The sequence below is a fragment of the Papio anubis genome, chromosome 4 (genome assembly GCF_008728515.1).
Source record: "Papio anubis isolate 15944 chromosome 4, Panubis1.0, whole genome shotgun sequence".
Lineage (NCBI taxonomy): Eukaryota > Metazoa > Chordata > Mammalia > Primates > Cercopithecidae > Papio > Papio anubis.
The window spans coordinates 104017809-104031668 of record NC_044979.1 but is presented as its reverse complement, the minus strand read 5'-3'; positions in this window follow the sequence as shown (position 1 = coordinate 104031668).

Here is a 13860-nt window from a genome sequence, read left to right as displayed (position 1 = left end):
TGCTTGCTTGTCAGGGATGAATATGAAACTATTTTATATAACGTTATATTTTAGAAGGTAACAAAACTAGAGACTTTTAGATATTAAAGAACCCTCAAAAAGCATCTAATCCAACTTCTCCATTTACAAACGATCCTACTGAAGTTCAAATAAATTAAGAATTTGCCCAAAGCTGTGGTGTATATGAATTTTTTTCCAGAAAAGCATACACCTTCTTTAGGAAATATTCCTCAAAATATGTGGTTTTAGTGAGATCTCTGCCAATCATTATACTCCCCATTCCCAAAATCATTGTACTCTCCATTATACTCCCCACTTCCAGCAAACACAGAAGTCATAAGTTTCATGCTGGGCCAATCCCAGCCTCTCATCTCTCTAACCACATTTATTGTTCCAGGATTTGGAATGTGACCTCAGCTCTTCCCCTGGATTTTTAGAACTTGAGTTGAGGAGAAAGTACCTTTTCCTGCCTGCCTGAAGTCTGCCACATGGGTGACCCTGAGTAAATGTTGGTCAGCATAAATATTATTGACAATAATAATATTGCAAAAATCAATACAGCCAACATCTAGGTACTATAGCACCTGTTACAAGCAATGCCTCCACTAAAGGACTAAAGCTATATGTAGACATATGGGCACTAGAACGAGAACTGCAGAGGAAGAAAGACAGCAGGAAAGGCTGGCCTTGCTAGATCCCTGAGATCACAGGGCATGGACGTCAGCAACCTCTTTCTCCATGCTGGAGCCTGCCCTTATCTTCACAGTCCATGTCAGTCTTTGCTAGGCAAACCTAGCAATCAATCCTAAGTCCATTCAATTCAATACATACACATTTATTGAAAACCACTGCATGCATGCAGGTACTTTATTCCCATTAAATTTGCCATACATTCATTTTGTTCACATTAAAGTCCCACAGCTTCCACTTCTCTAATTTGAGACATTATATTCTCTAAAACATATAAGGCAGCCATTTATGTTTATAAAATGGCCTTTAACCATTTAAATGTATATATATTTTTTTTATTTGTGTAAATGGAAAGCAGTCGGGGAGAACCCAACACCTTTGCTGAATATTTTAACTGATGGAGGAAAAAAAAATCAATTTCATGAGAAGGATCTCAGTCTATTGCATTTCTCATCCCCAGTGAGGTTTATGATGGAAATAATGGCTGGGCATTAGCTATTGTAGTGAGAACAGATGCAATTAAATGCGCTGCAGACAAAACAAACAAGTAAATAGCAGCCTATTTGTGGGTCACTTTATTCTTCACTGCTACCAATAGCTTTTGTTCTTTGGGCATCATAATAAGTGTTTGCTCTGTATCATTTGTGAATATGTTACTTTTTGCCTGTGAACATCTGGAGACTGATACGTGTAAGCATTAATGAACCCCCAAGATCTAGGTGATATCGGATTGCCGTCTTGGTTTTAAAGTGGGCCACAGGGTCTCCTCCTCTATTCTTCTGTGCAGTTAATTCCCTCAGGGGCAAAAGAATGGGCTTGAAAAACCTGAAAAATTGGAAGTTTAATTTTGACAACTTGTTAGTATAGTCATTACTTTCCCTTATAGTTTGGAAAGTAATTCTCATGGTACCTAGATTACTCTTTGATTGAAGGCGAAATTCCTTCAGGCCACAGAGTTTTTAAAGACAACACTTGGTAATTCAGCCTAGGTGAAAGAATAGAATGTCCTGGTAACTTCAATGTCCTAATGGGTTAAAAAAAGGTTGTTTTATTTTAACTTTTATTTTAAGTTCAGGGGTATCTGTGCAAGTTTGTTACATAGGTAAACTTATGTCATGGGGGTTTGTTGTACAGATTATGTCATCACCCAGGTATTAAGCCTACTACTCATTAGTTATTTTTCCTTTTCCTCTCCCTCCTCCCACCCTCCAACCTCCAATAGGCCTCATTGTGTGTTGTTCCCATCTATGCGTCCATGTATTCTCATCATTTAGCTCCCACTTACAAGGGAGAACATGTGGTATTTACTTTTTTGTTCCTCTGTTACTTTGCTAAGGATAATGGCCTCCAGCTCCATCCAGGTCCCTGCAAAGGACATGATCTCATTCTTGTTTATGGCTGCATAGTATTCCATGGTGTATATGTACTACATTTTCTTCATCTAGTCTATCATTAATGGGCATTTAGGTTGATTCCATGTCTTTGCTATCATGAATAGTGTTGCAATGAACATATGCAGGTGGAATATATAGTTTACTGACTTTCAAAGCATTAGAAAACAATAAAATATAATAAATTATAATGTAATTGCTTTCATAATTAACATGCAAATCAATTAAAATTTATTTTGATGATTCAAAAGAACTTCAAGATCTTCTAGCTCCTTGAAACTCAAAATATGTTTCCTGAACCAGGAACGTCTACATCACTGGGGAGATTAAAGAATCTCAGACCCCATTCCAGACTGGTTGAATCCAAATCTGCATTTTAACAAGATTCTTGGGTTATTGGTGTGTACTTTAAAGCTTGAGAAGCACTGCTACTCCCACAGGATGGTCAATTTGTAGTACAAGTGTGCCCAGATGTCAATTAATTAATAGACAGTTTGAGTTAGTAAAGGCCAGAAAGGGCACTTTGTTTGGTATTTTTATCTCCAACACTAATTCATTCAAGTTGGCTTGAATAAATAAAAAATAATGTGCTAATGGACAAAGATTTAGGCCCTGGCATAGAAGAAGCTGACTCACTTATGTAAGTGACTATTTCTGCTAAAACATCTTCATCAGAAATATCTCAGCTTTTAAAGCAAGAGGTCAAGGTAAGAGGCATTTACCATGTGCAAAGATCGTGTTTGGTCAACTCAATTATGTGTGCTTTTATACTTAAGAAGGATAGAACAATAATTTAAGTCAGGTAGTGTGTTCTGACATATACAGACCTCAGAATTTGAGTGACCCAGGCCCTAAACAATTGTGTATTGGATTCTTTAACCTCCCTTGTAGCGTGGATGACAATATCAATGATATCTATTTTGTGGACTAAATGCAATAACGTGTATGCCAAACCACTAACTCATCACCCAGCACGTGGTGACATGTCAATGTGCACTTTCTCTTCTGGGTGTAGAACTTTGTCTTCTTTCTTTATTCCCCGGTTTTAGAAATAAAGTTTAGACTAGTTCAACCGTTGTGGAAGACAGTGTGGCGATTCCTCAAGAATCTAGAACTAGAAATACCATTTGACCCAGCCATCCCATTACCGGGCATATATCCAAAGGATTATAAATCTTGCTGCTATAAGGACACATGCACACGTATGTTTATTGCAGCACTATTCACAATAGCAAAGACTTGGAACCAACCCAAATGTCCATCAATGATAGACTGGATTAAGAAAATGTGGCACATATACATCATGGAATACTATGCAACCATACAAAAGGATGAGTTCATGTCCTTTGTAGGGACATGGATGAAGCTAGAAACCATCATTGTGAGCAAACTATCGCAGGGACAGAAAACCAAACACCGCATGTTCTCACTCATAGGTGGGAACTGAACAATGAGAACACTTGGACACAAGAAGGGGAACGTCACACACCAGGGCCTGTCATGGGGTGGGGAGATGGGGGAGGGATAGCATTAGGAGATATACTGAATGTAAATGACGAGTTAACGGAAGCAGCACACCAACATGGCACATGTATACATGTGTAACCTGCACGTTGTGCAAGTGTACCCTAGAAGTTAAAGTATAATAATTAAAAACCTCCCCCCCAAAAAAGAAAAAGAAATAATGTTTAGAAATGTGTCCCAGAACTGTTGTGTCTAGGGGCAGATGCATTCAAAGCCTGTGAGAGAAAGGAGCTAAAGGCATGGCTGGTGAGGAGCCTATTGGTCCTGCTCTTCCTGCCCAGCACCCAGACTCCCGGGAGACACTAGGGCGGCGCGCTCTGCCTCGCAGACCCTGTAGGTGGCAGCACTGGGACCGCCGGAGACGCACAGCCCTGGTTGCAGCAACTCAAGAAGCGCCCTGACGGTGGTTAAGCCGGGGTCATCTGCCTGAACATGCAAGTTTTGCTCCCACGCGTATAAAAACTGTGCTTTCCAGTTCCTGGAAAGATATCCTCTACCCTTCCCTTCCAGCTTAATTCCTCTGCATTTTTTAGCATTTCTGTGGCTTCTCTCCCAGCTGCCACCCAAACTGGAGTGCAGTGGTACAATCATAGCTCACTGCAGCCTGGAACTCCTGGGCTCAAGTAATCCTCCCACCTCGACCTCCCAAAGCACTGGCATTACAGGCTTCAGCTGTAGTACTGGGCTATCAATTCCTTTAGATTCACATCCAAATATTGTAAATGATCTTTTGATAGTTGCTGCTTCTTCCCCTCTTAGACTACCCCTGCCTGTACCCCACTGCAAACTGGTAGGTCAGGGCATGTATACAAATAATTCCTGCCTAGTAATAATAATTATAAACCTGTATGCAGTAAATGTCTTGCACAGTTCTAACCACTTTGGGTACCTTAACTCACTGTCTTTAAAACCAGACCGTGAGGCAGGTAGTAATGTCAGTAACTTGCACAAACTCAAACAGTAAGCCAGGGTTCCAACCCAGGCAGCCTGATTCTTGAAGTGCCCCTCAAGAGAAGATTATAAAAGGGGGTGGGGGGAGGAAGCCATCATGTAATTGCCTGCAAACTGAAGAGACCTCAAGGAGAAAATATATCTCTACCTTTCTGGAGAGTTCCTCAAATGCAGACAATAACTCTACTGGTCCACAAATCATCAAGTTACTGGGCTCTGCAATGGCATCATTTGGCCTTTCCTCAAGGCAGTAGGAAGGTAGAAGGCTTTGGGTCTGGAAACAAAGTAGGGGGTCTCATTCAGAAATGCATATGGAAAGAAAAAAGAGTCCTATCAAGTCATGAGAAAAGCCACATCCAGCCAGATTAACATCAAGGCCTAATCTAGGTGTCAGCCCTGTCATCTATCTCATTACACTGCCAGAGGAAGCCGGCTTTCCTTTCTTCCTCCCAGGAGACCTAAAACAGTGGTATAGTGAAGGCAAATGCATTTTTAATGGGCTTTGCCCATTGAGAAACAAAAATCTTGATTCCGATTTTTAATTTTATGCTTACTTGAGGGCATGCAACTTAACCAACAATAAACCAGCTAGAGCTGTTTGTAGGATGCCCAGCACGCTGTGAGAGCTCCACCTTGGTTTTTGTAGTAAAACTCTTAAGGGTTTCCCTTTCCAGCCTCTATCTGGTCTCATCAGAGAGACTCCACTCCCCTACCTCCTGTTAGATTAACCACACTGAAGTAGGGCCATATGGTGTAACTCCCTTGCTCACAAACCCTCTGTAGCTCCCACTGCCTAGAAAAGAACATTTAAACTCTTTAAGGTGATAGAATTGGCCTCACATCTCTCTCCCATTGCCTTCCCACAGCCTATGCTTCAGCCAAGCTATATCACCTGCAGCTGCCCCATGTCTGCCCCAGGACTTTCTGCTCTTATGATTCACTTTTGCAGTTTCCTCTGCCTAGTTTTGAGATGGTCAGTACTGTAATCAACAGCCACACGTGACTGTATGCATTAAAATTAAATTTTAAATTCTCTCCTCCACCATACTAGCCACATTTTAAGTGCTCAGTAGCCACGTTTTGGATAGTACAGATTTTTGCACATTTCCATCATGGCAGAAAATTTAGTGGGACTATGCTGGCCTCTAGGGGATGTCTAAATCCTAACTATCTTGAGGGACAGTCCAAATGTCACTAATGCCACAACACTATTTCTGTGCCTCTTAGGCTGCAAGTTTCCTTTCCCAAAGCAGCTGCCAGTCATGACTCACTCACCTAACTGCTTACCACTAAGGCACCCACTGTCCTAGGCCACGTGTCTCTCCAAGTTAAGCAGCTCTTTGATTTCTGAGCCACGTGTGATATGGGTAGGTATGGAGGCTAGAACGTCCAGAAAGTAGGAAATTCCATTTTCTTGCTCTCACATTAGTTTGGAACACCTATTATGTACGTCTAAGGCAACATTTCAGGCACTTTACATACATTATCTCATTTGGCCCCCTCAACTCTATAAAGTAGATGTTATTATCCCTATCTCACATATAAGAAAACTGAAATACACTGCGGCAAAGTAACTTGCCCAAGATCACCCACCAAGAAATAATCAAATCAAATGCAGAAGCCAGATCTCTGTGACTCAAAGTTGGGGCTTGTTCCATACGCAGGCAGCCTGTCACCAAGCCTGTTGGATGACGTTGTCTTCATTGCTTTGAAGCTAATAACATGATTTCTGGCAGAGCTTGGAAGTGGGGGTGTGGAGCTGAGTCGGGGGTGGATATCCTGAACAAAGGACAAGAGTGTTGTAAGTAGAACTTCCTGAACCTTTCATTCATGCAAATGTGTCACCTCTTTATCATCTGACTTCTCACCTCTATAAGGTCCCAGAAGAATAAGTCATGTGTGTGCCTGTTTATGTGTGAGCATGCTAAGTCTTAGTACAGGTATGCGGGGTACAGGGAAAAGCGTTAGGGGACATGAGACATGCAATAAAAAGATTAAACAAAAGTCTTTCAACATTTCTACATTGATGTCTCTAAACATTTTGCCATATTGGGTAGAGCCATATGAATCTACTATATTTGTTAAAAAAAAAAAAAAAAAAGAAAGAAAAGAAAGTTGAATATTGGCAGTTTTCAATGATTTGCCCCAATAGGTTTTATTATGAAAACAATGATTATTTTGGGGTCTAGACCTGAATTTAACACAATTCAAGAATGAAGTCTTTAAAACCCCTGTCAGGCATGTCTCAGGTACAGAAGTGGGACCCTCTGCCTGCAACCCTCATCTGAACTTGGAAACAGGGCGACCAGGTGACCCTCTGAGCCTTCAACTCTACAGGAGCCATACAAAATCTAGGCAGAGTTATAAAATCCCCTCAAGGAGACTGAGAGATAGAGACGTGAGGAGGGAACGTTAACACATTTAAAGAAAGAATATGAAGATCAGAAGAAGAAGAGGGTCTTGATAGATCCTAGAATCTTAAAAAAGGAGAATCGCAGCCTGAGCCAGGACAGAAGCTGGTCCTGTGCTCTGGGCTGCAGGGAGAGCTCGCCTGGCAGAGATAGATGAACCAGGCTAGGGGGCCATTAAGCTAACCCAACTTAGCCTGATCCCTTAATCACAGATAACTCAGCTTCTCTTGTGGACTTTTCTTCAGGGAACGGAATTCCTGTGCTCAGCTAGCCTTCCCTAAAAAATGCAGCAATTTTGTTAAGATTATACAGAACAAGGCAATTCCTGCCCCAGTTTCCCACTCCTGGAGCAAGTTTTCTTCTTCCTCAGTCAATGGTACAATCAGAATGATCAAAATGAAAGTTGGTTCTACTTTTGTGAGAATCCAGTGTAGAACCAGAGAAACCAAACGTGTTTAGCTGAGTGCAGAATTCTTATGTCAATACGAGGCTCTAGTACCCTGTGACATTTTTCTTCTTATTAAACTGACACCCACAGTTTAATGAACACATTTAAGCAATCACTACAAGCCAAGCTGCCTTGAAATGTTGTTAACAGCCCATATCAAAGACAAAAATGAAAGCAAAGAGAAGTTTACTCTTGTAAATATAAATGGTCATATGTCTTCTCATACAAATAAGTTACTTATGACCTACAAAGGCAACTCACTTTAAGATTTAAGTGTAGATAGAATTTTTTAAATAGTGTATGAGATTTATTTTAGTTATCTTTACAAAAAGACTTTGAAGTCTTGTAAGAAAGATCTCCAAAGGCTCAAATCCGTTTACTTCGTGATAAATTGGCATTGAAGTGTTGAACTAATGTTTCAACATTTTCGTTTAATACTTTTAAAACCTTGGTAGCCAAATCATCTCATCTTTGGAATTTTCTGAAAATCTGGAAACCTTAGGGTTTAAATAACGTGTTTCTGTTACATATTTCTTACACTCAACTGTGATTTTTGCAATTACATTTTTAAAAATATTCATGGGAGAGCCTAGAAGCAGACTTAATCATCCAAACCATATTCAGAGCCAAAGAACAGGTCATTTTTTAATTTAAGATGTTGAGACAGACCTGTTATGAAAATATGCAAAAGGCTTCTCTTTGTTTTTCTGGAAAATGTAAATAAAGGGGACCAGTGGCTTATGTTTTTTATAATGCCTAACTCCAAAAAAATCAAAATGCAAGAGAATGTTTGAAGTCTGGTTAATATTCAAAAATAACCTCTGAACAGTATGGTCTTTCTTTGAAAAATGAAGAAAATAAATTCCAAGGAAGGGAGCTGACTTCCCCAGTAATTCCTTAGCGTGGTCTAGCAGGTATCACCATCATTAACTAAATTACCTGATGGCTTCTGGTCCCCAGGCTCTGCCTCCACCCTGGGCCATGCCTCAGGCTCCTGCTGTCTCTCTTTGGCTCCTCTGTATTTGCAAACCAGTAAGCCAAAGATTGCCACTGATGCTGATGGTGAGACACGGGTTAACAGTCAGTGGACCAGAAATGAAGCAGGAACTCCTGCTTCCCTCTGCTCCTCTCCTTGAACACTTCTGGCCTCAGCACTTAGCACTGTCTGCACAGTAAGATTGTAATGTATTGTCCCAAGGGGTAGGGACAATAATTCAGATAACTTTTAATCTTCCTGCACTAAAACTGCAGTTGTCTCACAATCCCGTTAAAGACAAAAATGAAAAAAAAAGAAAAAAAATTTTGAAGCCTGAATACCCGTGGACTTTGGGCACAGTGAATACCCTTAATTTTTCCAGCCTCCTGGCAATTTGAAGAGATAATGTGGATAAAGTTCATTAAATAAGCAAATCTGCTAAGATTTGTTTTTATTGAATGCAAGTGTGTGTGTGTGTGTGTGTGTGTGTGCGCGCGCGCGTGCGCGTACACAATTGTAGAAAATGAGCAGGACCAGTGTTTTGGTGGTGTGATCTGTGCAGTCACAGGGCCCTCATCTTGGTCTACTGCTTTGCCACAGCTGTGTTGATATTCTTAATAACTTTGAACAAGGGGCCATTCCCACGTTTTATTTTTGCACCATGCCCTGCAAATTATATAGCCAGTCCTGAAAATGAGAGTCTCTCCTTGGTTCTTGGGGGCCTTCTAAACCAACAAGTAGAAGACCCAGGCCTTGTTATTCCTGCATCCTTTGACTTCAGCTGGATTTTTACTCACAGCATTTATTACTAGCATGTTCTCAAACTAGAAAAGGGCAGCGCAGTGGCAATGTTATCAAACAAAACTGTTGCTGATGCAGTGATTGTACAGGAGTTATTTGCATTAAGATAAAATATTAGCAGGGCCAGATGCCCTGGCTCATGCCTGTAATCCCAGCACTTCAGGAGGCCAAGGCGGGCAGATTGCTTGAGATTAGGAGTTTGAGATCAGCCTGGGCTACATGACTAAACCCTGTCTCTATTAGAAATACAAAAAATTAGCCAGGTGTAGTTGTACACACCTGTAGTCCCAGCTACTCAGGAGGCTGAGGCAGGAGAATCACCTAGCCTGGGAAGTCAAGGTTGCAATGAGCTGTGATCATGCCACTGCACTCCAGTCTGGGCAACAGAAGTGAGACACTGTATCCCAAAAGAGAAAAAGAGAAAGAAAAAAAAAAGATAAAATATTAGCAAACAGCTAACTGAGTTATTTCTATGTTCTGTGGTCAATTCCACCTTGTACTTGAGGCTCTATCATGTGCCAGGTACTGTTTTAGGTACTGGAAACACAACAACGAACAAAAGAGATAACAATCCTCACTCTAATGGGGCTTATATTCTAGTTGGGAGAAATACACAATAAATTAAGCCTTATAAATTAAAAAAATGACCAACTGCAGAAAAATAAAGCAGAATAGAGGCAGTGGAAACTATTTTAAATAGGATAGTCAGGGAAGAACTCAGTGAGGGGATGGCATTTGAGCCAAGCCCGGAGGGAAGTAAAGGCACAAGTTGTACATTCTCTGGCTGAGAAATAGAAAGTGTAAAGGTTCTGAGGCAGGTGTGTGCTATTTGAGGAATAGCAAAAAGGGAGAGAGAAGAAGAAAGAGGAGAAAAAGATGAAGGTGTGAATGTACTAAGAGTCCCATCTTGCACAGACTCGTAGGCCACAGTTAAAAACTTGTAGGCCAAGTTTTGTAACGAGAGTTTATAAAAACTGTTAGAAGGAAGTGATTGAAGGGTTTGGAGTCTGGGATTGATGACATGGCAGGATTTAACAAGATGATTCTGGCTCCTGTGTGCAAAGGTACAAGGCAGCTAGGATGAAATTAGGAGACGAGACAGGAGAGTAGCAGGTGATTGGCAGGGGAGGTGGTAAGAAATGGCTAGATTTGGGGTTTATTTGGAAGGTAAAGCAATCAAATTTGCTGAAAGATAACCACAAACAATAGCAACCACAACAAAAATAATAAGGTCTTTGACCATGTCCTTCAACTAGCCTAACCTCTGGCAGGCTTGGCTATCAGTGTTATCTCAGTCCATCTTCACAGTAACCCTGGGTAAGATTTATCATCTGCAAGCTGGGCGCTGTGGCTCACACCTGTAATCCCAGAACTTTGGGGGGCCAAGGTGGGCAGATTACCTGAGGTCAGGAGTTCGAGACCAACCTGACCAATATGGTGAAACCCCATCTCTACTAAAAATACAAAAATTAGCCGGGCATGGTGGCACACGCTTGTAATCCCAGCTACTCAGGCGGCTGAGGCAGGAGAATCGCTTGAACCTGGGAGGCGGAGGTTGCAGTGAGCCAAGATCGCGCCACTGCACTCCAGCCTGGCCAACAGAGCGAGACTCTGTCTCAAAAAAAAAAAAAAAAGAATTATCATCTGCATATTTCAGATAAGGAAACTGGGGCTCAGGCAGTTTATGTAACGTGGTGAGGGCACTCTTAGTAAAGAGATGTTAATCTGTGTAGATCCAGAATCTTACTGGCACATCATGCAGGGAAGATGCTAGGTTTCAGGGTCAACTCAGAAAAAAGAAGATAAAAGAGAGCAAGAAAAGCCTGATTTGGACTCTAAACTTTCTTCTCTGTTTAGTGGCTAAAAGGGATGCTAATAATGAGTGAGCACTGGGGCACCATAATGAACTTTGTGCTGGGAAAATGAAAGATTTCCTACCAGGCACTAATTTAGGAGAAATGAGCTCACCTAGCTCTTTGAAGAATTTTAACAACCATGGAATTGCGCCAGTAGGATAGAACCTGAGCCAGATAGATACTCACTGCAGTGGTTTCATACTCAGCCACTTTCACAAAAGGCCAGACTGCAGGAGCCAGTAGCTGCTTCCAGGGGTTGTGTTGAATGGAGGCATGAACTACCATGAACTACTTAAATGGCTCTAGAGTTGACTGGAAGCTTTCGCCCTGGAGGCTGAATACTTAAGAAAGGCATCTGCCATCCCAATGGGAAAGGCAGGGGAGGGGTGAGGAGCTGTCAGATGGAAGTGAAGGATGGGCAGGGGGCTGAGAGTGGGACCTGGGAACCCAGATAGGAGGGACAGTTGTAAAGCAGCTGGCTCATTTTAGCCAGGCTGAAAGCGTCCTCATGAAAGAATGCCACTGCAATCAGCCCACGTAGACTGTGGAGGAGTGTCACCATGTGTATCCACCACAGTTTATTGAAAAATAAAAGCTTGTCTTTCCCACCTTGGGGGACAAGGGAGGGAATATAGCTCCCCTCAAAAAATAAATGGAGTGAGATGATGTTCTGGTGACGATTGCTGCCACCCCAAAACTTAGTGGCCTCGAGCTACCAATTTGTTATGTTCGTGGGTTCTGTATGTTGGGAATCCTGATAGGACACAGTAGTATAGCTTGTCTCTGCTCCATGATGTCTGGGGCCTGGATTGAGAAGATACAAAGACAGGGCTGAGGGTGGTGATGTGGCCTGACAGCTGGGGACTGGAATCATCTGGAAAATCCTTCACTCATGTCTAGTGGTTTATGGTTGCTGTTTGTTGGGACCTCACTGTCATGCGCCTCCGTGTGAAGAGACCACCAAACAGGCTTTGTGTGAGCAATAAAGCTTTTTAATCACCTGGGTGCAGGCGGGCTGAGTCCGAAAGACAGTCAGCGAAGGGAGACAAGGGTGGGGCCGTTTTATAGGATTTGGGTAGGTAAAGGAAAATTACAGTCGAAGGGGGGTTGTTCTCTGGTGGGCAGGAGTGGGGGTCACAAGGTGCTCAGTGGGGGAGCTTTTTGAGCCAGGATGAGCCAGGAAAGGGAATTTCACAAGGTAATGTCATCACTTAAGGCAAGGACCGGCCATTTTCACTTCTTTTGTGGTGGAATGTCATCAGTTAAGGCAAGGACTGGCCATTTTCACTTCTTTTGTGGTGGAATGTCATCAGTTAAGGCAGGGGCAGGGCATTTTCTCTTCTTTTGTGATTCTTCAGTTACTTTAGGCCATCTGGGCTTATACGTGCAAGTCACAGGGGATGCGATGGCTTGGCTTGGGCTCAGAGGCCTGACACTCACTTGGGGCTGTTAGCCAATGCATGACCTCTCCATGTGACTTGGGCTTCCTCAAGGCATGGCAGCCCTGTGGTAGTCAGATTTCTCACACAGAAGCTCAGGCCTCTGCAGGTGGCAGCTGCATTGACTTTTCTGACCGAGCCTGAGGAACCTTGCTGTCACTTCTGCTGCATTTTCTTAGTTATAAATAAGCAAGTCGCAAGCCTACTTCGACTCAAGGGGCAGGGACATAAAATTCCCTCTCACTGAGACAAGTGTCAAATAATGTATGTTCATGTTTAAAACCGCCACAGCAGAGCTTAAAATATCCTGGGATTTGGGAAGCTTGCACTTACCCTGGGATCTGGGAGGAGAGTGGGAAGGTGTTAGGAACTGTGGCAGGCATCCAGGCTCCTTTTCCTCTCCTCCTTTCTTCCCCTCACTTATTTTCTGAAACCCTGTGGATTCTGCCCCACCTCACTTGGCGTCTTTAAGAGGGCATTAATTTCCTAGGGGTTCATCAGAGTCTGCAGTCCCAGTCTCCTTTTCTCTTGTTCCTGTATGTCACAGCAGACATGTGTTCCTCCCTGCCTTACTACAGTGGTTAGAATTCCTGCCGCCAAGTTGAAGTCTTGACTCCACGAATGCTGAGCCCTCTGACTGTGGACACATAAAGTGACCTCTTTGAATCTCAGTTTTCCATCAAAATTTCCTATGGTAGTGTTATTAGGATTAAATGGGATGATGCCCGGCAGAGAAAAGCCACTTAGGAAACATAAGCTGACCTGATTTGAAACTATTCTAGCACCATTCTATTTTATTTGATTTTTAAACTATCTTCCTACTCCTTATACTTTGTTCACAGTCTTGGTCACATTGACCAAGATCACATTGACACCCTGGCCCCCACGCCTACTAGGCTGATGCAAAAGTAATTGCGATTTTGTCATTACTTTTAAGGGCAAAAACAGCAATTACTTTTGCACCAACCTAATAACTGTGGCGCCTGAAGCTGTTTCTTGGCCCCTCTTAGCCTCAGTTTTGTCATATGTGTACCGCAGATAGTAATGCCAGTCTTTTGGGAATTGGGGTAGATTAAGTGAGATTATACATATAAAGCAGCACTACCACAGCAGACTCTTGTGAAGGCTAATTCCCTTCCTTGTTCTGTTTCACCCCCTCCTTCCCCTTCATACATCATGGGCTTCCCTGAAATGAGCAAAGCTCATTCTACTAAAGATTCAGAACATTCTCCCCAGCTCCATCTCATAAACCTCTCCCATCAATAACCATCCCCAATTTTCCAGTCTCCCACAATGGAAATTCAACTATCTCAGTCTTTTTTGAGGGGAGGATGCTTGATGATAGTGTGGCTTACCTGATCCTTGAGAAGAAA